This window comes from Canis aureus, chromosome 23, assembly GCF_053574225.1.
Source record: "Canis aureus isolate CA01 chromosome 23, VMU_Caureus_v.1.0, whole genome shotgun sequence".
Classification (NCBI taxonomy): domain Eukaryota; kingdom Metazoa; phylum Chordata; class Mammalia; order Carnivora; family Canidae; genus Canis; species Canis aureus.
Genome location: NC_135633.1, coordinates 36,159,294 through 36,185,872, shown reverse-complemented (window position 1 = coordinate 36,185,872; position 26,579 = coordinate 36,159,294). Strand labels below are relative to the sequence as shown.

General features: G+C 38.9%; 1 protein-coding gene across 31 annotated transcripts in view; it reads left to right on the top strand.

Annotated features, from left to right (window-relative positions):
• The window catches only part of DLG2 (discs large MAGUK scaffold protein 2), a 1,979,996-nt gene that overhangs the window by 1,644,758 nt on the left and 308,659 nt on the right, over positions 1-26,579 (top strand). Inside the window, exon 1 of one of the 31 annotated variants that reach the window (XM_077867284.1) lies at positions 5,894-5,962. The exons of the other annotated variants lie outside the window; for them this stretch is intronic. The gene's annotated coding sequence lies outside the window, so the exon portion shown is untranslated. Of the gene's footprint in view, positions 1-5,893; positions 5,963-26,579 lie in introns of those variants that run through there. 31 annotated transcript variants of the gene reach the window in all.

The following is a 26,579-nucleotide window of genomic DNA, read 5'->3' as shown; positions in this document are numbered from 1 at the left end:
TTTAAAAATAAATAAATAAAAATAAAAAACAAAAATAAAAAGTGAAGGCCATGCACGCATTTGTGCTTTGTCAGAGTCCACTGGTTATAAATTAGTCATGAGAATAAGGGCTAAATTCCCCCATATAGATTTTTTAAATTTTTGTCTGCCCCCATCTCTAAAACCCTCATTTCTCTATTATCTAACCTCATTTAGCATCATGTCTTTCCTTGGAATAATCCCCCCACCCGATATCCTTCTGAATAACTTCTATTAATCCTTCAGATTTCAGGGTACTTGTTATACTCTCAAAGTGCCTTCTCATGTCTCCTCTCTCATATCCCACCCCAGCCTCCCTGACACACAGAAACATACCCAGGTTAGAGTTTCCTAATGCACACATATACCCAGTTCTTTCCTTATCACGCTTGTCATGCTAATTTGCAATGACATATTTAATACTCCATTTTTCTCACTGGTGTAAGCCGGGAAAATGTCTGTCTTGAGCTTCTGACACATAATAGATATCCTCTAAATAGTTACTAAATGAGTAAAGTTAGGTTATTACTTTAAATCAGTAGGTTCTTTGTGAAGACAATGAAATGATGCATAACCACTAATGCACGACTTAGTACATCTAGATTGTGCAGGACACAGTGCTAAGTACTGTCCCTATAGGTTGGCTCTTAACTTATTACCAAATTATAGGAATATATGTAATGTAACAGTATCTAAAGAATGTTTATAAGATTGTGCCTAAATATCTCAAAAATAAAAATGTCAAAAACGTAGTTCCGTCTTTGATATAACAACCACTAGAGGGCAATGAAAGCAAATGTTGAACATCTTTTAAAGGGCAAACAATTGCAATTTTTTTCTAAATAAAATCTAGATAGATGATCTCTCTTATGTTTGGGGTAGTTTATAGGACCTCTAGGCTGTAGTTTCTGTGATTACAGGTTTAAGTTATAATTACTTCTGTAGTGTGGTATTAAAGCCTACATTATCTGTGATAATAATATCACTGTACATTTTGTGCATTATCTAATTTGAACTTCACACAAAACTAGCGGGGAATATATTCTTCCAATGGAAAAACAGGTTCCTATAAGAAAGCAAACTACCAACACCAATCCTATAAGTACTTGTTGACTGTTCCCACTTACCAGGCAAGCAAAACTCCTTGCCCAGGCAGTCTAGGAAAATACAGTTCCCAAAATTAATTGCACCAGTTTAGAATAGAGACATCTGGTAGCAACTCCTTAGAAAAAGATTCTTTGGTTTTAGGTGACCACAGGTAGCCATCTGATAAGCTGCCACAGTGTCTATCTAGAAGCTAATTAGAGCAAGTTAATGTTGGTGCCTTGGAAGGGGACATGCTTCTGGACTCTAGGCTGAATGTACATGATATATTAGAAAGTGGAAGGAAAGCTGGGATGCCTGAAGAGGGAGAGATCAAGGCAAATGAAGTTAGATATAGGGATTCTTAAGCATGTTTGCTCTGGAGTCAGAAAGGGCAGTTCTAATTTGGCATACACACTAAAAATCGAAAACTAATAAATCTAGGGATCTATGTTGGCTCATTACGCATTTCAAACATGGAAGTCAATATGTATTTGTAAAATGGTAGAACTCAGGATTCACTTGCTAGAGAAGCCCTTGACTGCCTCTGTCTGAGCAGACATGAGAAGTCCTTTCTGCAGGGCCCCATAAGGCCTAGAAGAGGTGGGGCTGGCCTCATGCAGCTGTAGTAGCCATCTTTTGTTCATCTCTTGAGTTGCCATGAGCAGGGCTATGGGAGTCCTACGAGTTAGCCAGAGAGTGGGTGCTGCAGGAGGGTATTTCCTTGGCCCAGGGAAAGCTCTGTGTCTCCTGTGGGAGACAGATATCCTGCCTGGGGCTCAGCTAGCCCTGCACCCTCATCTCTAAGATGGCAATGTCAAGTATAAATATAAACTTATAATGGAGTTTACTTACAATTCATTGCAATAAGTTCTCCATTATAGGAACCAGATTGGCTAGAATAGCCTGTGCTATCACTATTTTATTAAAAGGCTTGAGTGATGAACTTGTCTTTGTGAATGTTGCTGAAAGCAAACTGAAAGGTGAGACAGTGGATCTTAAATATGGCAGTCCTTTCATGAAAATGCCAAAATTGTTTCCAGCAAAGATTGCCTTGTTACTGCAAGCACCAATTTAGGGATTATCACAGCAGGTGCACACCAAGAATAAATCTACAGGCCATGTCAGATGTACAGATGTATTTCTTAGTTCACACACCACAGCTGAACACAAACACCGGTCATTTGCAAAACACTTGGAAAGAGGGAGTTGGAAGAAACGAAGTATTTTTATTTGGTTAAGTTAAAGGACAGAGAAAGTAAATGTCCTTTACTTACTAGGGGGAGTTTCAGAGAAGTAGGATTTGAATTGGGTTTCCCAAGGCAAGGGTGACAGTATAACAAGTGGCTATCAAGAAGGTAGAGCTTTCTCAGCCCAGTAGAGAGCATGGACAGAAGTTCAAAAGCTACTGGTAAAGGATACTAATGGCAACACTGGAAGTACTTGTCTGAATCACTGGTTTTGGAAACCTCTACCCCTGCGTACATTTTCATGTCTTCATTTTAGTTTCCTTTGAACATTTTAAACACTTCTTCTCCCACATATCCTCTCACACTTCTCCTACGCACTCCCAATCCTCTGACTCTCCCACATACGTAGCCAAAAAAAAAAAAAAAAAAAAAAGTAAATGAGATTTCTCTCTCTCTCTCCTTCGTACTAATTTCCTCTAATCTTTTGTTCAGTAATATGTCACAGTCAGAACAAGTTTCAGCTCATTAGCTGACATTCTTATGTCGTTCCCTTGAAATAGTCAAGGATTTACTCTTTTTCTTAATAGCCAACAATAAATGAGTTTTAATGTCTCTTATCCTTTGCCTGAGGCTGAAATTTCCCCAGCATCAAACTCAAATTTGAGCCATCTAAAACAATTCTGGAAAAACAAAATGAGGCAGATTTATTTTACCATTTTTTCCTTAATCTAAAAAGCAAATGACATATATTTTGCCCATTACACTTTTTAAAACCAGGAAATAATCCCCCAAAGCAAATTTTAAATATTATATGCCATTCATATTAAAAAGTACAAAATTAAAATTTGCTTTTAGTAGTATCATCCACTAAATAGTATTAAGTTGAACCATGCAAAATTGTCACTTTTGTAGGTCAAATCAAATACTGGCAATTTTGTATGATTCAAACTAATATTCAAACTAATATGGATTTGTATCCATCTAGTACTCATAGAATCCCCACAGATGTCTCAGTCCTTCATCTTTTGGTTAGAGATTACAGCCATAGATGTAGAATGCAAAGAGTCTTCAGAGGGGTTAGGCCAAAAAGCTGTTTGTATTGGTTTACTTATTTGAAAAGAATATTAAGGCAGGAATGTTTTCTAACTTTCCATATTCAAAGCAACAACCACCATTCATTGAGTAGTTTTTGTATCCATCATCTTATCTTATTCAGTTCCAAATATTACTGTGCAACTCTTTGAGAGTAGATATTCCTGTCATCACTTCATAGATGTGAAAATATAGTCTCAGAGCAGGTAGCTTGTTCAGAATCACACGGTGGGTGTAAGACAGTGCCAAAATTCCACACTTGAATCTAGTGGACAAAACCCACACTCTTTCTCTTCCATCACACTATAAATCTGTCACTGATTTGTGTTTTAAGATTTATTTATTGATTTTGGGGAGACAGAGAGTGTGCATGCACGTGCATGTGGGGGGGAGGGGTGGGGGGGCAGAGGGAGAGAGAGCATCTCAAGCAGACTCCCCACTGAGTGCGATACCCAATGCAGGGCTCAGTCTCAAAATCCTGAGATCATGAGAGAGAAGTAAACAGTTCTCCAAAATGAAATACTGATTCTCATCAGTACTTAATAATATAGATACATGTTAAGTTTCTTGCATAGAAACTTTGAATTTCTACAATTACAATCTTTGAGATGAAATCCTATAAGATAGGAGATCCTCGTTTAGAGGATACAACAGAGGCTGTATCTAAATAACCTTGGCATCCTTAAGACATGCCATAGGACCTGAAACATAATTAAATCTCAGATAGATGCTTCTAGAATGAGTTTTTGAATGAGTAAATAAATGAATGACTTTTATAATAGAAGTAAGCAGAATAACTACATAGCTCTTTGTGGAATCAAATATCTTACACTATATATGTTTTTTAACTGCATGATTGAATCACAGAATCATAACTCTGAATGGAACCTCACAGACTCCTTTGCACAATGTTTGTGTGTTTAATAAATGAAGGAGCTAAAGTACAACATTCCAAAGCTAATTGGTGACAAAATCCTGTCCATTGAGCATTCTGGAAAACATACCGGTCTCTGGATTTTGCCACCTATTGGAACATAAAAGCACTAATCTAAAATAGAGAATTATCCTATGTATGTTTTGATTCCTAGGATAAATACATATGTGTATATATGACTATATATATACATATAGAACTAAGCGCAGGACAGCTTGCTTTCTTTAAGGAAATAATAAAGTTAATTGTTTTATTGCATATGTGTAATTGTTAAAGATCAATATTAGCCAGGAATATCATGCCTGTAAGGCAAAAGGTTTTTTTTGCTTAGAGAACTCCACCCATTTACTGATTTTGGGGTATATTCAAAGTCCGGAAAGGAAACTTACGTGGCCAGACACCCATAAGCCAGCTTTAAAGAAGAAAATAAAAGGGTAAATTTTCATAGATAAAACAGATACTTTTACATATGTTATCCTAAAGAACACATTGTACAATTATACACACTTGTCTTGGTGATTTATTATTTTTACCTACATCTATTTTATCTTTTATTCATTGAAAAAGTCATACCTTTTGCCTGGTTTCCCTTTCTCATGATACCTGGCTTTTAGAAGGAGCAATATTTAAAACCTGTATATTCTCTGCAAATGGGTGGTATGTGTGCATAATCACCTATTGTCATCTAATGTTCATGGTTTTCAATCAACACTTTCACATTTCCAATGTGACTTTTCCCCTAAGTGCTTCTTCAACCCCATACTTTGTATCTGGGGCATATACTAAAATTCTATCAACACAATGATGTTTTCATGCTTTTAAGAGGGAATGATTTTTTTGGTGGATGGATAGGAAATGGAGGTTACCATGAAGGTGATGTAAGCCTTGAACTATGCCCACATCCAAACGCCCAAATTTAAGCTGCTGTTAAGTGGCTGGTGCTAGGTAAGGAGCTGGGGGCAAATGGGGAGGCAACTTTGGAATCTAGATTATTTAGGTTTTAGCAGCAATGTTAAAAAGGAGGGCAAACATTCTATCAGTTTTTTGATAGGCAACAGCGCTCTGCATTAGAAAGAACAAGTGGGTTTTTTTTAAAAAAAAAAGGTTTTCCAGCAGTTCCAGGGCTCTATAAATCACAGGGAGCTTCCCTAGAAGCCCAATGAAGAAAAACCCTAAGTTAAGGCTTATCCTTGCCTTGGAGCCACAGAGCATCAAATATAAACAAGACAGCCTGAAGCAGCACTTGGAAATGCAAGCAGAGATGATTTTATTTCATTTTCAGAGCAAGCTCTTCTGGTTTGCCTATAGTTGACAGCCAAGCCAGTGTTTTAGTTGTACTAACGGTAGAATAAGGAAACTTTTTAATTTCCTATTAGTGTAATTACAGGGCTCTCGCAGCAAGTCGGCTTGCACTTCAGATGCAGAATAAAATTCCGCTTAGGTGGTGAGCGCTGGGCCGTAGGCTCCTCGCCACGGAGCAGGAGAAATCGACCAGCGGAGGGAAAAGAGGACGTAGCCGGGGAGTGGAGGCGGGGGGCGGGGGGGGGGCGAGAGGGCGCGGCGGCGGGAGGGCGCGGAGCCGGCCGCGGCGAGGGAAGGCGGGGGAAGCGACGGGACCGTGGCCGCGGAGGCAGACGCGGCGCCGGTGAGGCCCGAGGGCGCGGGAGTCGGAGCCGTGGCGCGCCTCGGGGGGCCCGGCCTTGGGGGGCGCGGGGCGCGGGGACTTCGCCCGGCGGCCGGACGTCTGGCAGGCGAGGGAGCAGCACCGGGAGGCTGCACGCGACTAGGCTGCCGAGGGGAGCCGAGGGCAGGGGCCTCCAAGAACCTGGAATTCCGTGCGTGGGCCCCGCGGCACTGCCAGCCCCAGGAGCGCCGGCGGCCGGGCGGGCGGGCGGGAGGTGCTCCGCCGGGGACCGAGCCCGAGGTCGCGGCGGGTCCGGGGCGCGGGGGGCGGCGGGCGGGGACCATCGCGGAGCTCGCGGGGATGCCCGGGGCGTCGGAGCTGCTGCCGCAGGGGCCGGCCCGCGCGGGGACACCGGGAGGGGAGGGCGGCTGCGGCTGCACCACACGCGCCCCGGCCCCGCCCGGCCGTCGAGGCGCACGCAGCTACCTTAGAAGTCATCCTTTTGTGACATCTTGGGATGGGCTGGGATGGGATGGGCTGGGCGTGGGGTCAATGCAGCAGCACCCTGGCATTGGTGGCGATCAGAGGAACTGAGGCCGGAGCAGCCAGGCTCACAGAGAGAGCAGCCAGAGTCTAGGGAGAAGGACACAGCCTGTATAACACACATCGGAGCTCTAACCCACTTCTGCGGGGTCAGAGGCTTTTAACCTCTCTGTGCCTCAATTTCTTCCTTTTTTAAATTATTTTTTATTTTTTAAGGTTTTATTTATTTATTCATTCATAAAAGACAGAGAGAGAGAGAGGCAGAGGGAGAAGCAGGCTCCACGCGGGGAGCCCGACGCGGGACTCGATCCCGGGTCTCCAGGATCACGCCCCGGGCTGCAGGCGGCGCTAAACCGCTGAGCCACCCAGGGATTCCCTCTTCCGTCTTTTAAAAGCTGACCTTAGAAAAGTTCTTGGAAGGATTAGCATTAACAAGCACAGCATAGTACCCTCTTGCTCAAGATTTGGTTACTGGTATTACCCTTATCAGTAACTTCTTTGCCCCCACAGTTTGAAGAAAGCCAATTTTACTGGATTTCTTCCTTCTTTGTTCCTCTCTCTTTTCTTTACTGTTCTCCTCAATTTTTTCCCCCATCCTTCTCATTATTTACTGAGCATTTACTTTGTGACAGGAACCAAACCATGGCAGTGGAACCTGATTTCTTGATGTTTTTTTTTTTCTCTCAGGCAGAGTGGCTTTTTGGCTTTGTTCACATCCAGAGCTCTGGCAACTAACCATGGAAACTCACTTCGCTGGGGAGTTGTTTTCTGTGGGGAGCAACATTCTGTGCGCTAAATTGGGAGGGCTGGAAGGAGGGAATTGGTTAGTAATTAGAAAAATTTAAATGACTGAAAATACCTCTCTGACTGTGTAGATGGAAAATTTTCTGATGTTTACAATATTCACTTGGGACTGAAGGTAAAAGATTACACACAGTCTTGGCTGCTTTTAAGAAGCCCTGATACATACTTGAGAGAACAAATACAGTGATGAAAGAGAGATAATTCCAGAGGATGCAGTTCTTCCTCACCCTTTTGATTTTATGGAGTTTGCCGTTTTAGAGAGTTTTGAACTCTATCTCTTGCTTCTTCTGGTTTTACCAATGATGAGAAAGAAACTTTTCATAAAATCATTGACTTTGAGAATTAAGGTTCTATGTTGTGTGGTCTACTTCCCTGAAGAGGCCACATTCAAGATGGCAGCTCCAACATAAAAAAAAAAAATGCCCATCCTTAAAGAAAGGATCCTTAAGATCCTCCTTGTCATTATCCTGCATATCCCCTCCAGTAACTCTCCTGTCTTCACTTTCTAGTTTGTCTCCTTTTCCTTATTAGCCAATGGAATTGGCCACCAAATTTTTGGTTAATGATGCTTCCTTAGAGGAAAAGGAGTCCTTGGGAAGCTTAAGACCTCTTCAGAGTAGAGGAAGAGATTCATGAGGCACATGTAAGTGTAATCACTCTAAATAATAGTTTATGAGGAAGGAAATTTGTGCCCCATCCTGGGAATACAAGGAAAGTAAAACATTGGCTAGGACAGCCTTCATAGGGCTTATGGTCTAGTTACTGACACTGATTCATTTAAAAAAAAGTAATTTAAATTGAAAAAGAAAGCAGGGATCCCTGGGTAGCGCAGTGGTTTGGTGCCTGCCTTCAGCCCGGGGCGTGATCCTGAGACCCCGGGATCAAGTCCCACATCAGGCTCCCTGCATGGAGCCTGCTTCTCCCTCTGCTTGTGTCTCTGCCTCTCTCTCTATATCATGAATAAATAAATAAATAAATCTTTTTAAAAAAAAGCAAATTACATAACACTGCTGGTGTGATCTATTTTTGAAGACAGTAACTATATAGGAAGATAAATATAAATATTTTTGCACCTATATACATTCAGTCACTGATATGTATCTAGTATTATTCTAGACATCAGGACTATAGCTTTCCCCACACTTATCCATGTGTGGGGAAAAATGCATAAAAGTTATATATTCAATTTATTACCAGTGGTTACTTGAAAGTTAGAATTGAAAAAAGAGATGTACTTTCCTTGCTGTTCTTTTGCATTATTGTAATTATTTATTTATTTATTTATTTATTTATTTATTTATTTATTTTTAAGATCTTATTTATTTATTCATGAGAGACACAGACAGAGAGTGAGAGGCAGAGACACAGGCAGAGGGAGAAGCAGGCTCCATGCCCGGAACCCGATGTGGGACTCAATCCCGGGACTCCAGGATCATGCCCTAGGCCAAAGGCAGGCAGTAAACCGCTGAACCACCCAGGGATCCCCTATTGTAATTATTTAAAATGAACTTGAGGGGCACCTTGAGGGTGGCTCAGTCGGTTAAGCATCTGCCTTTAGATCAGGTCATGACCTTGGGGTCCTGGGATCGAGGCCCATGTTGGGCTCCCTGCTCAGCAGGGAGTCTGCTTCTCCCTCTGCCTCTCCTTCTGTGCTCTCTCTCCCTCTTGCTCTCTTAAATAAATAAATATTTTAAAATATAAAATAAAATGAACTTGAATTCTATACTTAACAAAAATAATAAAGCACTATAAGGGGACAAAAATCCATATAATAATGCCAGGTTATGAGACTAATGGCCAAGTGAGTGTACAGACCATTAATAGGAGGCCTGGAAACGTAGAACTTGATGAGGACACAAAGGAAGATCGAAACTTTAGGTAATCCTAAGGAACAGGAAGCATGACAGGGAGAAAGAGGTCCATAAGGAATGGTGTCGGGCTAGGAATGTGCAGGAAGCTTCTGGTTGCAGCAGAGGGTTTTCTAGGGAGAGGAGGTATGTAATAATATGGGGGAGCAAACAGTAGCATTCTCATCTGACCTTTGCCACAAATACAGAGGAGCATGCAAGTGACTTCATTTCCTGGGCCTCAGTACTCTTACCTGTGAAATGGGAGGAATGACAAGATCAACTCTCATGTTCCCTTACATCAGAGAAATCTATGGTCTTATGAGACTAGAGAGAGGTATAGTAAAAACCAGATTATGCAAAATCTTAAAAAGGAAGATACAAAATTTTCACATAACCAACAAACAGTGAGGAACTTAGAAGAATATGAGCATCTGCATCATATGTAAAATGTGAAAAACAGTATGTAAAGAAAAGTAGACTGTCCATGATATATAGGATGGCTGTCAAAATAATAGGAATAGAGAAAACAGAAGGAGTAATGGAGGGAGAGAGAGACAGAGTTTAAAGGAAGGTTTGCTGGTCAATCAGAAGTCTAGTTCACAGGGCGCCTTGGGTGTCCGACTCTTGGTTTTGGCTCAAGTCGTGGTAGGGTTGTGAGATCAAGCCCTGCATCGGACTCCCCCTCAGCATGGAGCCTGCTTGGGACTCTCTCTCCCTCTCCTTCTGCCCCTCTCCCCTCTATAAAATAAGATGAATAAGTCTTAAAAAAAAAAAAAGGTCTACTACACAGTAATGGATTGTATCTTGATAAATAAAAACAATAACATGAGTTTTGTTTTCATGATACTGAAAGAAAAGAATAAAGGAAAAGTTATTTGCACAGAATACCAGCTAATGATTCCAGCAGAAATGGAGAAGTAGAAAATCACCAATTTCCAACCCTAAGTAAAATAGTTGTTTTAGGCAAGCATAGTCAATAGATGCTAAGAAATATTGAGATGAAAGTTTATTGAGAAAAAGGATAGTCATGTGGTCTCAAAAAATTACCCTCCAGATTTGCTGGAGGTGTCATTCTAAAGGTGCCCTTATTTTATATTTTATATATTATATAAAAATATTTTATAAATATTTTATTTATTTATTCATCAGAGACACAGAGAGAGGCAGAGACACAGGCAGAGGGAGAAGCAGGCTTCATGCATGGAGACCAATGTGGGACTTGATCCGGGGACTCCAGGATCACACCCTGGGCGGAAGGCAGATGGTCAACCGCTGAGCCACCCAGGCGTCCCCAAAGGTGCCTTTAGAGAGATCTGGTGGTCCTTAACCAAGTGACCAAAATTACTATCACCAATAGTGAGACAGCCTCACATTTTAGTCTTCCTAATGTGATACAGTAAGAATTACACAATGTTACTCACTAGATTTTGATAAAATTGTTTGATTCTGATCAGGAAGAAACAGACAAAACCAGAATGTATTTAGTCTTTAAATATCTACTTTGAACTCTTAGAGAAAGAAAAAAAGAAAAGAAAAAACTCAGGGTCATAAAGAAGAAAAAGAAGGTGGTTTTTTAGGTTAATAATGAGTAAAGACATAACCAAACACAATTGATAAACCTTGATTCAACCCTGGATTGAAGAAAAAAAAAAACTATAGAAGACATTTTGAAGAACAACTGAGAAAATTTGACTAGGTATAGTATATTGGATGGTATAGAATTGCTGTTACCTTTTTTGATTTAGTAATGATAATGTGTTTGTGCAGAAAATATCTTTATAGTGAGGAGATGCCTTGCTGGTATGTTAGGTTTGGAAGTAGCAGGATGTCTGCCATATATTTCTGAGGGTTCAGAAAAAACAAATGTGAATGTTTATGTGTGTATCGGCAGGCAGAGAAAGGGAGCCAGAGGGAGAGAGAACAAATGTGCCAAAATATTAACAATTGCTGAATCTTGAGGAAAATGTCTTGATCTTTATGTACAGTTCTTCAAAAATTTTCTGTAGTTTGTAATTTTTCAAAATAAATAGTTGGAAGGAGGTCTATTGTAGTAGTCTAGATGGAGATTTAGAGCTAGAGTAGCAAATTAAAAAAAAAGAAAAGTAAAAATATTTTGAAGGGACAATAGATGAATAAATATCATTTCTCAGCAATAGTGGTAAATATAATTCGATTTCTATTCAGCATTTGTGCCTGTCAGGTCTCCTCCCCTTCATCTAATTGTATAACAATTGGAAAGAGGATTCAAGAGTCCTTGACACAGTTTCCCTGAACTCGGAAAACCTGTTTCCTGGGAGCTTTTAGGCAGTGAGATGATAACCTTATTTTTAGGTAAGGAATAAGTAGGAGAAATGACGATGTAATTATAGACAACAATCAGATGCCAAGATACACATAAGCACAAACACAAAAGAATGTCATTATCCTGAAGAACTATAGTGAAACAAACATCAGGTGAGTTCTGCACGCAGTAGCTAGAGTTCTGCATTTCATGGTTTTTGACCAAGATAATTCCACTAGCACCTTATTCCTACTGAAGCCTTTCAATACTTTAGAAACGGACTATTTGACAGATATAACCGGTTTTTTCTTCCATTAAAATTAATTTTAATGCTTATGATTAAAGTCATCCATGCAAGGGGAAAAGAAAAGAAACCAAGAACCTCTTCCATGTATAATCTCATTGAGGTTCATTTGGAATTAGCATATCTATGTGTATTTCTTATTGTAGGTGCGACTGCATTTTTTGAAAGGACAATTTTTCACTGCATGTGACTGTACCACATTTTGCAGAACATTTAACATGCCTGCGCCTTGCACAATTAATGTCAAAGCTCACCCCAGACTCTGACATTTTAAGAACAAAGAATATCCCCCTCCTCCACATTTCCATGCCCAGTGGAGAACTGCTCTTAGATCCTAAGCCACTGAGGGCAGAGCCATTGCTTTCTTCACCAGTACATTCCAAAGCTCCGTACAATGACTGTCACAAAGAAGACGATCAGAAACTCTCTGTTCATTGACTTTATGTAATGCGTGAATATTTGATTATAACTTACATTTTTTCTATAAACGTCACTGTGATTCTAGTGTGTCTTGACAACCCTTTTTTTTTACTGTCAAAGTAACACAAATCTCAAATTCAGTAGTTAAAACTTTTCTTATATAACTTTGAAAATTGTTATATGACAATACATGTTCACTTAAGGATTATTCAGGCACTACTAAAGACTGTAAAATAAAATGTAATCTCTTCTTTCCTCTTCAGCATTACCCCAATCATCATGGCCTCAAGACCATAGCCCACTAAAGCCTCTCTTAGCATTTGGTTGTGTAGCCTTTCAGGCATTTTCTATATCATCTATCTATCTATCTATCTATCTATATATCTATCTATCTATCTATCATCTATCTCCCTTCCTTCCTTTTTCTTTTAATAATCAAGGTTATCTATATATGTATAGTTTTGTTATAGTTCTTTAATTTAGCAATATACCACAGATATTTGTTGGTATGAGAATATTAGGCATGTATGCCCTTGTTTTTAATGGCTACATCATATTCCCTAATACTTTATTTAATCAATTCCCTATTGATGATTTTTTATGATGTTTTTAACAGTAGATTAAATTTAGCAATAGTTCAATATCAGAAACCCAGAAACCACAGAAAACTATTTTTTTTAAAAAAAATGACTGAGCATTTGCAGTCAGCCCCTTGATTTCAAAAGTAAGAACATGCCAAGCAAACTCAGAAGGTTGCTTTTATTACCACCATCCATCAAGGAAAGGCCTCAGCTTCAAATCTGACACTAACCTGAGGGAATCCATTGGCCTGGGAAGCACACACATCCCATCCCAGAGTAGAGGGCTTAGAGTGTGAGATACAAAGCAGATCTCAGAAGGTAGAAGTGTAGCCTCACACCCCAAAGTTTTACCTTTTGCCTGAGCAGTTTGGGGGCATGGGTGATTTGCAAGTGAGTGATTCCCTAGGAACCATGTATTCAGGGGAATTGAGACATGGGATGGGGGCTTCAAGGTTGTCATATCTACAGCTTTACATAGCTGAGAGAGACACTTGTACCAACAGACACCCATGCCCAAAGTGCAGTATGTACACAGAACCCTGGAATGAAGAAAATGGGTCTATTGTAGGTGGTATGGGCCACTGTTTCCATGTTCATGTATTCCCTCCCAGAGCATATCTTAAAGAAGGCTCCAGAGCCATTTCACTATCACCTATGTCCTCATTGGTGATAGAGGCTCAAAGGGCCAGAGATTTTTGTAAAGCATAAGAGTAAAAGTACAACTTGAGACTAAAATCAAGTATATATGATGAAGGAGCAGCTAGAGTACATAGAGGACAAGGAGCTACATCTCCACAGAGGTGCCTGCATCTGACTGAGCATCTGTCATTAGAGAATTTTTTAAAAATAAAGATTCTTGGGGGCAGCCTGGGTGGGTCAGTGGTTTAGTGCTGCCTTCAGCCCAGGGTGTGATCCTGGAGACCCGGGATCAGGTCCTACGTCAGGCTCCCTGCATGGAGACTGCTTCTCCCTCTGCCTGTGTCTCTGCCTTTCTCTCTCTCTCTCTCTCTCTCTCTCTCTCTGTCTGTCTCTCATGAATAAATAAATAAAATCTTTAAAAATAAATAAATAAAAATTTAAAAATAAATAAAAAAGATTCTTGGACCCCACCCCCAAGGATTCAGATTTAGTGACTCCAGTTTAATCAACCATTCTCCTGCATAAAGGACAAATTCCTTCTGAAAAGGACTCTGATCAGCATTTGGCTCATAATAAGTATGCAATAACTGGTGGTCAGATTTTAATTACTTAAATAAAATAATGTGATCTAGTAGCTATCATTTATTAATTCAAGGAGTATTGTGAAGTATCTGCGTAGTATTGTAGGCCTTAGAAGTATTGAGGTAAAAGAGACAAAGGTCCTATTCACAGGAAGCTATTCTTGGGGTGGGTGGGATAATAACAAAATATCAGGTGGACCTAAGTTTCATAAGAAATTGAAAAAGGGTGTTAAAGATAGGCTACCAGCCTACTTTATTTTTTTTTATTTTTATTTTTTTACCAGCCTACTTTAAAAGGGACAGTCTTTAAGCTGAGACTTATAAAAATAAGGGGTCAAATATAAGAATTGCTAAGGAAGACAGTTGGTACGAGTGACCCAAGGCTGGAGGGAAATTGGACTTAGGTGAAGCAAATCTAAAGCCCTTGTGCCTGTGAAATAGTGAGGGAGGCAGAGGCCAGAATGAGATAGAATGAGAAGGATTGGTCAAGGTCAAGGCAAGTTGTTTGGATTGTATCCAAAGTACACCAAGAAGTCGGTGTAAAAAAAAAAAAAATTAGCAGGAGAGAGGCATGGTCTGATATACATATACATATTTTGAAAAGATCCCAATGGTTGTTGGGCCAAAAAGGATAGAGGGGGCATGGGGGGCCAGTGTGAGAGCAGAGAGCCCAATCAGGGGCCTAGTGCAATATACCTGGGAGAAGTGGTGGCTTTGCCAAGAGGGATGGGGGAGTTGGAAAAAAGTGGACTTGCAATATGGTTTGGAGCTAGAGTAAACAGACATGCTGATGGATTGCATGGCCAGGTGGGAAGGAAGGAGAATTAAGATTGGCAAGTAGGTTCTTGGCTGAGTGGTTTGAGTGGTGAATGGTCGTATTACTCATTTGCTGAAGGTGGCAAAATTGCCCAGACACAAGTTCAGGAGAAAATTAAGAGTTTGAGTTTGAGGGACGCCTGGGTGCCTCACTGGTTGAGCATCTGCCTTCGGCTCAGGTCATGATTCTGGGGTTCTGGGATCAAGTTCCTCATCAGGCTTCCCACGGGGAGCCTACTTCTCCCTCTGCCTATGTCTCTGCTTCTCTCTGTGTATCTCTTATGAATAAATAAATAAAATCTTTTTTAAAATGTTTGATTTTGAGCATGGTAAGTTTGAAAAATTTTAGACATCCAGCTGGAGAAGTGAAGTAAGCACATAGATTTACAAGTCTAGAGTTAAGAATCAGAGGTAGAAATACTAGTATCATCTTGTATTTATATAAGATGTTATAAGGAAGACTTCAACTATTTTTGCTTACATACTCTTGCAATATATTCTTGTACTCAAAACACAGGAATCCTGTTATTTATTGTCTTAGCCTATACTAAATTGGGTTTGAAAAATTATGTTATATATGTGAGATTATATGTATAAATATATAATGTAAATATAAAAATACATAAAATAAAATTATATATAAATGTATAATATATAAGTATATAATAAAAGTATGTATAAATATATAATATATAATTATGTAATAAAAACATATATATAAATATTTGGATTATTTTTAGTTAAAGTCTTCAAAATGATCAGCTCTCTATATGTCCTGGTAAACTAAAACATTTTTCTTTTTTTTTTAATACATGTTTATTTTTGCATCAGCAAGCCAAATTTAAAAGGGATGTTAATTTTAACTGCCAAGCTGTGTAAATATCCAGTATCAGTTTTTCATTCTGCCTCTGCTCCAGGTGGATTCTGGTCTTGAGCTCTCATGCAGCTACTGTCAGAAATGTTATCACTCTGCAACAAGCGCAACAGCCTCCAGGAGGAAAAAGAAACTTAATTAGAAATTTCCACTTCAAACACAATTTATAGTTTATTCACTCTGAGACATGCTGGAGGGTGTTTGGAAAGTTATCACTAAATGAACTGTTTGCTTTTCTCACGTTGTCAACAGAATACATATTGAGCATGGAATATATTTGTTTATTAAGCACTGGATGGGGGACCTCAGTGATTTAGTATAAGGCTCTCTTTCTATATGAAAAAACTGAGCCCCTGAGAGGGAAATAGACTCCCAAAGTGAAATAAGCTAACAGCAGGGTGAGACTGAAACTCAGGACTCATAATTCCTAAGGCAGTGCTTTCCAGAGTGCCATTCTCCCTCTTTCAGTACCTATAACCCTAGTACTTCTCATTGCTCTGCTGAGTCTTTATTGAGATAATTTTATACTAGTCCAGGTCATCCTCTTTGTGTGTGTCAGGGGAGGTGTCAATAATAGCTAATAATTATATATCCTTATTATATAGCAGGCGCTATTGCTAACTAATCTGACCTTTGTACAGCAAGCCTCTTCTACAGCTGGGGCTAGTCACATCAGGGTACTGACTGACCTTAAGGATCCCCAGACTGAATTGATTATTAACATTAATTATTTCTCTAAGCTTCAGATAGTTATTTCTTCACTACCAGCAAAATCGTAGCTGTCCAAGAGACATAGCAAACTCAACGTGTCCAAAGTAAAATGTGTTATCCTGTTGTCCAAACTCACTTTCTACCCTGCATTCCCATTCTGAATAATGATATCGTCACTCCCCTGATGACCTTTCTCAGCTTCCATTTCCAAACATTCACATTATTATAAATATTATTTAAACTCTATGTAGTCCCTAGAAGTATTTGAGAACAGCTATCTAGAACCTCTCTCTGTGTCCTCTCTCAAGTCTATGGCCCTTTCCCACAGTTCCATTCTCAATTTTCTTTTTTTTTTAATCTTAATTATTTATTCATGAGAGATACAGAGAGAGAGGCGAGACATAGGCAGAGGGAGAAGCAGGATCCCCACAGGGAGCCTGATGTGGGACTCGATCCCAAGACCCTGGGATCATAACCTGAGCCAAAGGCAGACACTCAACCATGAGCCATCCAGGTGTCCCCATTCTCAATTTTCTAATTCAGCCTTGCATCATCAACGATTTATAATATTGCAATAGTCTCCCATCTCATTATCCTCTTTTTCATCATTTAGTTCTTCAACTCCAACTTTTCACTCTTGCCATAGTTATCCTAGCCCAAATGTGAGTCAAATTGTGTTAAATGCTTCAATTGTGTTAAACCATCCCCTCCTCAGCACCACCACTTACTGAAAAAATTGTTTTAACTTGGCATTCAAGGTCCACTTCTGCGGGTACCATGTTTTTTCTCTCCATGTTCTATGGCAGCCATTCCAGCTTGCACACACTTTAAGATTAAATGTGGTATTTATAGTTTCCTTACTTCCCTCACAAGCATGTGATAAGGATCAGTCAATACATGGGAAGCTTTTATTATATTTGTTTATAGGTAAGAAACTTATTAGGTAAGAAATATGAGATGTGAAAACAATTTACTACTGTCTATAAAACACTTCTGAGATGTTATTTTTAAGCCATGGAAATCATCAAATTTCAAATAACAGGGGACCTAGAGACAGTGGGGCCTGGAACATTCCGTTTTCCACAGCAGCTCAGTGGCTGGCCTGAGTAAGTTAGTGGAAGAGTTAGCAACTAAACACAAATTTCTACCTCACTACATCACATTACTTTAAGAAAATGAGAATAGATTTCTTCCCCCTTGAGAAAAGTTGGAGCCTTCTACATTCATTTAATTCACTGGTAGTACATTTGCTTATCTTATTATCCCTAGTCTCTCTGAATAAAGTAGAAATAGTTTGGATTCTGCCCCAGTTTCTTCCCTGCTGCCCCATGCCATGTACCAGCTAGACCCCCCGCTATGAAATAATGTACTTGAAATAGTCCCCCTGTGTTCTGTACCGACTAGTTTTAATTGAAATCTGGTGCCAATTATCTCCCCCTTTCCCACGGGGTCACCTCTTTGCATTTTTTCATGATGATTCAGTTAAATTTGTAGTTTTTAGCTACTTTTATTCCAAGACAATCTTACACTAAATCTATACTTTGATTTTATTATTGCCAATAAAAGCCATTTTAAAATCCTGGTTCATAGGTAATAGATATGCTCTAGTAGGAATAGCAACCACTGATGACCTACTCAGTGTGTGAAGTATTAAGTGCATTATTTGCATTATCTCCAATCATCCTGACAACAAACCAGCAAAATAGGCATTAATATCTTTGTTGCATATGGAGAAACTGAAGCTCAAATGGGTTAGGTAACTTACCCAAGGTCCTGGAGTTAAGAAATAGCAGGATCAAGGTTTGAATACTGGCCCTCCAACTCTAAACCAGTGTTCTTCCTGTGACAGTTCTCAGAGCAGGCAAATGACTTGAGCTGAGATGGAAAACCAAAGCAGGGCAGCCTGGGTGGCTCAGCGGTTTAGCGTCACTTCAGCCCAGGGCGTGACCCTGGAGACCCGGAATCGAGTCCGCATCAGGCTCCCTGCATGGAACCTGTCTCTCCCTCTGCCTGTGTCTGTGCCTTTCTCTGTGTCTCTCGTGAATAAATAAATAAAAACTTTTTTTTTTTTTAAGGAAAACCAAAGCAGCCACAAGCAGTGGCACTGCCCTTTGAGAAGCATTTCCAAAGTGATCAGTTCATCTGAAAGGCCCTTAGCAGGGTTGGCAACAGCAGACACCTCCTGCATTTTCTCTGGCTGTAGTGCTCCTAGGGTATAGGAGTGATGGTAACGTAATATTTCTCAATTCTAAGTTGAGAGATGGTTCGCCATTACATCAAAATAAACTCTACATTCGCTGATATGGCTTGTCATGCTGATTGCCAGATCTTTGGAAAACATTAATATGTCATAGTTAGGAATGATTAGGAATTTTACTCAGTATCAAGCTTTATTGACAATTTCAAGGATAAGAAAAATCATGAGACACAAGCAAAACAGAGAGAGATTCAGATTGCCTGAGTTTAAGTCTTGGTTTTGCCATTTATAACTAGTGGACCTGGAGGATCTATTTAATTACTGTGCCTCAATCTCTTCCTCTGTAAAATGGGCATTATTATGTGTTCTTACTTATAGAAATATTATGAGGGTTAGGGAATTAATAATAGGAAATGCTTAGAACATTGCCTGCCACAGAGTAAGTGCTATGTGCATGTCAGCTATCATCACCACCTCTACCATCATCATCATCATCACCACCACCTTCATTTCTCCCTTGTTGTCACTCACCTCCTTCCTACTCTCCTTTTTCCCCTCTTTGCCATTTGCTAACAACTACTTTCTTTTCTTCAGATGTGTCAAGTCCCATCCCACCTCCAGACCTTCACATGTCCCTCCTCTCTCTACCTGGAATACTCTTGCTACTCCTCTACCCATACTTCCCTCCACAGCCCTCTGTGGGCATTCCTACCCATCCTTACCTGGATAGCTCACTCACATCTTGTTTCTGATTTCACTTCCTCCAGAAAACTTTCTCATACCCCTTCACACCTTCAGTAGGGCCCCTTTTCCTGTCATAGCATTTCCCCCCTGCTGCTTAATTACGTTTTTTTAGTTATTGAATGGTGAATTGCTTTATAATAGCTATATGCCATTCACTTTCACTTCCTCTCTTAAATTGGAAAAAGAAATAACTAAAATGGTTAGTTTTTAAAAACAAAACTTGTATCAGCACTGTGTTTACCTGTAGATACTATACTGGGTATACATTAAAAGTTAATAGCCTAAGCAGCCCACGTGGCTCAGCAGTTTAGCGCCTGCCTTCAGCCCAGGGCGTGATCCTGGAGACCCGGGATCAAGTCCCACGTCAGGCTCCCTGCATGGAGCCTGCTTCTCCCTCTGCCTGTGTCTCTGCCTCTTTCTCTATGTATCTCTCATGAATAAATAAATAAAATATTTAAAAAAAATAAAAAGGTTAATAGCCATTAGTAAATATCCCCATTGTCATACTTCACCTCACATGCATTCTGCTGAGTCTCTGATCAGGTATTAAATAAAATCAAGATTCTAGAAATAACACTCATAAGAGCCACCCCAAAATGGAATGGACATACTAAGGAAAGGAAGAGTTCCCTGTCACTAGAAGTATGTAAGCTGAGGCAAGTGGTCATTTGGTAAGAATGATATGGAAAGACGAGGAAGGAAGTGAGGTCCTTTGACCTAGAAATGAGAAAACTATCCTCAAATGTTAGAAAGAGAATCATATAAGAAAAAAATACTAAGAAAGAAGAAATGTTTTGTGAGCCCTTGGAAGAAGGGGGTAGAACCAAGAGGTAGAACGTTCCAGGAACATAATTTAGATTCAACACAAAGAACTTTTTTTTTTTTTTTTAATCATGAGAGCTGACCCCAAGTGGAATGGATTTCTGTGAAGGACAGTGAGTACATCAGAGTAAAGCCAGTGTCACATCAAGCTTAGATGACCATTTTCCTGGAATAATGTAATGTGAATATATTTTCCACCCATTCACTTATTTGTTCACTCATTAGTTATTGTGCACCTACTATTGGCCAGGTGCTATGCTAGGGACACAAGTTCCAATAAGATGAACTCCTACCATGAGGGGTTCACAAGTAAGCACAATCTGTAGTCCATTCAGACTGAATCTTTAAAAACTGAGAGAAGTTTTCCAGGTGAAGAAGAGATGAAAAATTATGTTCCAGACAGAGAAAATAGCATGTGCAAAGATATAGATATGCCTAAATTAAAGAAAGTAAAAAGGTCAACAGGATGGGAGACAAGGATATAAGAATATATAATGTGGCGGAATTGGCTTAAAGGCATACCTACATGCAAACGGGCTCTCCTCATTTCTGAAATTCTCTGATTTTGATATCATTCTTTTTAAAATACTAAAAAATAGATAAAATTTTCTGGAAAATATAGAGTCATTTACTCAGATAATCTCTGGAGCCCCAGGCCGGGAGACCTAGTGGTTAAGGTAGCCAATATAATATTCATCTTTTAAAAACAGAGGAAAGATTAACTCTGGACATGGTGCACTGTTCACCTTTACATTAGCATCTGAATAAAACCTACAACTACTTGAATTAACTAGAAGTGCTAAAATCTCTATTGATTACCAACATGGTTATGAAAAGGATGTCATAACAAATAGATTTTCTTTGTATGATTCAGTGAAAGGTGTATACATATACAGCAATAGATGGAATTTCTCTAGCCTGCCCAAAGCTTTGGCTTCAGCTTGGCATAATCTAATCATTATAAACTGGGTCATGGTGTTTAAACCAGTTTGCTTGAGGCCATGGTAAAGCCAACCAGGGTGCCACACCCAACTGTGCTCTGTCAGTCTCAGGGAGCTGGAGAGGCATGCTTCAGAATTGGAATCTTATAAGTGTAGACCCTCAGAATTGAATAGAATATTAAAGGAAGAGCAGTAGGAATTGGAATTAAGAGCTTAGGGGTTTTAATTAGACTATTTTAAATTCTTAACCTTTTCTAACTGTTTAACTTTGAACAGGTTAGTGATTCTCTCTGAGCTCAATTCCTTTATTTGTGAAATCGGAAAAATAATCTCAGCCTCCTAAGGATTATGAACTAATGTATAAATATCTAAGTGTAATAATGTAATAAATATATATTATAATAATTCTTTAACATATAATATGTATAAGTACTTGAACATGCTTGAGGCTCAATGAATGTTAACAATGGTTATAATTATCAATCTCAAGAACAATGATATCCAATCCTCCAGTCTGTGCTTAAAGTAAAGAAAAATTCAAGCTGAAGTAGAAAAATAAAAATAATAAATATATGAGGTTCTGTCACACTTGGTATTTTAAAATGTCCTGTCAGGGACATCTAGGTAGTGCAGTCAATTAAATGTCCAACTCTTGGTTTCAGCTCAGGTCGTGATCTCAGGGTCATGGGACAAAGCCCCAAGTCAGGCTTCATGCTTGGTGTGGAGTCTGCTCAAGATTCTCTCTCCCTCTCTGTGGTATCTAGGTGGCTCAGTCAGTTAGGCACCCGAATCTTGGTTTCTGCGTAGGTCATGATCTCAGAGTCATGGGATTAGCCGCCACCCCCCCATCAGGCTCTATGCTTGGAAGCGATTCTGCTTGAGATTCTCTTCCTCTTCCTCTGCCCTTCCCTCCACTCATGGTCTCCCTCTCTAAAATAAATAAGTAAATTTTAAAAAACATTGGTTTTAAAAAAAAAGTCATATCAATGATGTAAGCTATTTTTGAATGCATCTAAAAATCCTATCTGAGCAACAATTACTGGTAAAAACTCAAAAGCTCAGGGATGGAAATAAGAGTCAAAGTGACCTTGAAGAATTTGACTGAAGGAGAGTATGTTTGCTGAAATCTGGAAGAAAATCAGTAGGTACCTGGGAAGTGTGGTATTGTTCAGGATAATAGCAAGATTCGGTGAGTATTGGCCCAGTAGAAAATGAGCATGCACCCATAGTAGGGCACATCTGCTATAGTGGGAAGAAGTCTCAGCTGGACGAGAAAAGACCAAGGCTGGTCCAACACTATGCTAACTCTGATATGACTTTGGGCAGGTCCCTTCTCCTATGAGAATGACTTTAATGTTCTAATGTCTAAGTGCTGGATGAACAAGTTTCTAAGGTCATTTCATACTTCATTCCAGTACTGAAATTCTGTGTTCATAAAAAAAAGGGAACTCATATCTTATATTTTGTATTAACTAATTTCCATTAGATTTTATTTCATCGCTTGTAATCACAGCTCTGAAAAAATACAGCAATAATAGATACTTTTGGCTGAATGCCTGTTTGTACCAAGGTCTATGTTAAGGGCTTTACAGATATTTTCTCATTTATTTTATGCAACAGTCCTGATAGAGAGGTAGATATTATACCCATTTCATAGGTGAGAACGCTGAGATTTGAAGAAGTTAATTGACTTTCCCAAGTTATTTAGATATAACTAGTCAACTCAGAATTCAAACCCAGTTCTCTGATTCCAAATCTTCTGTTCCTTCCCACTTTTCAATGTTCCTCTTAGTGGATTGAGAAAATTTCAGAGGAATGTTAGAATATTAAAAGATTTTATGTAGAAATTTGATACTATAAAGGAAAGGTCTGAGAAAGTGTGGTTGTTCAGCTGGTTTTCATATCAAACACTAAACTGGGGGCAGCCCAGGTGGCTCAGCGGTTTAGCGCCACCTTTAGCCCAGGGCGTGATCCTGGAGACCAGAATCGAGTCCCATGTTGGGCTCCCTACTTGGTGCCTGTTTCTCCCTCTGCTTGTGTCTCTGCCTCTCTCTCTCTCTCACTCTCTCTCTCTCTCTCTCTTTCTCTCTGTGTCTCTCATGAATAAATAAATTAATAAATCTTTAAAAAAAAACCCACTAAACTGTCTTCCAGTAGATCGAAGATTGAGTGGCTAAAAATTAAACTCTGGTTGTACTAGAAGAAAATATGGGTAGTTTGTTAAGTATATTGGAGAGGGGTAGATATAAAACTCAAAAGCTAAAATGGAAAAAAAAGGGATAAATGTAATTGTATCAAACATTTTAAACTTCTGTATGGCAAGAAATAGCATACCAGGAAAAAGTTAACAGTTACAATACAATAATACAAAATACAAATACCAAACTAATAAGAATATTTGCAATAGTTATCTGAGATGAAACACTAATATTCTTAATAGGCAGATAAATATTTAAAAGAACAAACTAAACAGGGACACCTGGGTGGCACAGTCAGTTAAGCATCTAATTCTTGATTTTGGCCCAGGTCGTGATCTCACAGTCCTGGAACCAAGCCTTGCATTGGGCTTCACGCTCTGCAAAGGGACTCTGTTTCTCTCCTTGTCCCTCTGCCCTTTCTCCCGACTCTCTTTCTCATAAATAAATAAATATTTTTAAAAACTATTCAAATAAAAAATAGGTGAAATAAGAAAATTGCCATTTTATGCAAAAAGAAATGCAAATAATTTGCAAACATATAAAAAGATGCTTAACTTCATAATTCTTAGAAAGGTAAAAGTGAAAAATACAATTGTGTACATATCAGAATGGCAAAGGTCAAATATTGCAGTATATGCAATTTCTACAAGACTGAAGAAAGTCGATCATATTTTATTTGTGGGAATATACATTTTTGGAGACAACTTGGCAATAGCATCAAAATTTAACACTTCATACCCTTTACCCAACAACTTAATATTACATGGTATTTATTGCAGCATTGTTTAGAATAGCAAAATGCTGTAACAATCGAAGGGGCCATCAAAGCTACACTGTTAAAATAAATTTATGTTGCATAATAGAACATAGCTATCAAAAGGGATGAGACACTGTATAGGAATATATGAATGAAGAAAGTTCTCTAAGATATATTAGTAAGTGGAAAAGATAAAAGTATAAAAAAAATATAATATCTTATTTGTATAAAATTTTAAAGTTTTAACTTGATAAACCTGCTTATGTTCATAACGAAAATAATTGGTAGTATATATAAGAAGCCATCAAAATGTTTATCCTTAGAATAATAAGAATTAGGGGGATCATTTTATTTTTATGCCTTTCATATTGCTTTAATTTTCATGTATGTGCATTATGTACATACATTAATTTTATTTTTTATATCAATACATTATTTGGGCAAGAAGATTCTGGCCTTTTTCTTTTTGCTTATTCCTTTATGAGTGTCTGGTTGTTTTGTGAATAAATAATTATGTTAAAAACATACAAGAGCAAATTAAAAGAATCGAATAATACATGTACCCTTTGACTTAGAAAGTATCTTTCTAGGGAATTTGTCCTTCAGAAACACCTTCATAAGTGTTTGTAGTAACAAAAAGCTGGACACAACCTTACAACCTTACAATGGTAGGAATCCTATTGCAAAAAATGCTGGTCTATCAATACCATGGACTCCTGGGCTCCTGTTAAAAAGGTAAAATGGTGGGCAGCCCTGGTGGCTCAGCAGTTTAGTGCCGCCTGCAGCCCAGGGTGTGATCCTGGAGACCCTGGATCGAGTCCCATGTCGGGCTCCCTGCATGGAGCCTGCTTCTCCCTCTGCCTGTGTCTCTGCCTCTCTCTCTCTCCTCTCTGTGTATTCTCATGAATAAATAAATAAAATCTTAAAAAAAAAAAAAGGTAAAATGGTATGAGCTGATATGGAAGGTGTCCAAGATATATTGTTAAATGAAAAGCAAAACAGAAACAAGTTATAGAAAAAAAAAAATATATATATATATATTTATATATATGATCCTACTCACTTAAATAAAGATGTGGTGATATATTTAAATATATAAAGAAACAGAAATAAAGTTATGTGCATGCATACACATATAGTAGATTTCTAAAAAGTATACACGAAAAACTGCTAACATTGGGTGCATCTGAGAGTAAAGATGATGAGGGGATTTTTTTACTTTTCCTTAGATACCTTTCTAAAACATTGGAATTCATTTACCATGATCATATATTATTTTTTAATAAGATATTAACCCTAATTGTTTGACAAGAGAAGAGATTATTTGGCCCACGGAGTTTGTGCATTTAGCTTCCTGCAGGCAAGAGCCTACATCTAATTACTTTTCCTGTCTCTTCCAGCTGTCTGAGTCATATTATGACTCATCCGTGCCTAGACAGTCTCTGAAATGACTGTCATCTACTAACAAGTGAATCCGGAATTCTGTAGTTCAAGTGAATCCGGAATTCAGTAGTTCAAAGCGTCTTTAGACTCAAAGAGCCTCCCAGTCACTTCCCTTTGAGGCAGAAGAGTATTGAGTCTTAGGAGGCAAAAGCACAGTCATTCAGCTGGTGAGTGGCACAGTCAGGCCACACCCAGCTCAGGGGACTTCTTGATGTTACCATGTCATCAATGATTTCAGTAAGGAATTCACCAGAATAAAAAGCCAGGGAAGAGGCATGGAAAATTATAAAAGTAGATAAGGAGACTTTCACAAAGTTATTATGAGAAGACTAGGATGTGGAATTAAAGATTACATATATTCCAGGCCTGACAGGGAAACGGCGGCAACTCACTATCCACCATCCAGTGTCATTGTCTAAAAGGATCGATAAAAGGCAAAATAAGATTTTATATTTTACATGTGTCTGGTCAAGTTGTTGTTGTTGTTATTTTTAATTTTTCATCCATGGTAGCCAACCTCTCTGTAATAAAAGGAAGCAGATTTCTGGTTTCAACTGCAAAAAACTAGGTCTATGTAAGTTAGAAAAGTGGAATTACTATGTGTTCAGTGGAAGCAGAAAAGCTTCTTAAGGGCTTGCCTTGTTCACCTTTGTTTTCCACCCATGGCCCCTCTCCTGGGGCAGAAACAGAGCCCTGTCATCGGAAAGCACTCAGTAATTATGTTATGTTGACTTAGACTAAATTGATTTGAGAAAGATTTTAGCTTTTACTTCTCATTAAATTTGACTTCAGAATGATTTTTCCCTCTCAGCAGAGTTTTATGCTTGTTTTTTGGATGTTCTGTTTCTCTTTTGGCATCAGCCCCAAAATGGGAGTTAGCAACAGCAACATAAACTCCAGGCATTCTTTATTTCATTTTGTCAGAATTCATTCTGGAATTGTACGTGAGAAATGGGGCAGTCAAGTTTATTTTGGAACAAGGCTCAGGGCTGTCTAACCAAGCTCAGGATGACAGGACCAGGCACATGACCAAAACGAGGGATTTGGCGGGTAGCCAGCCGCATTTCATACAGTCTACTCAGAACCTCATCTGAATATATTAATCTGTCAGCACATACTCGTCTATGTACAT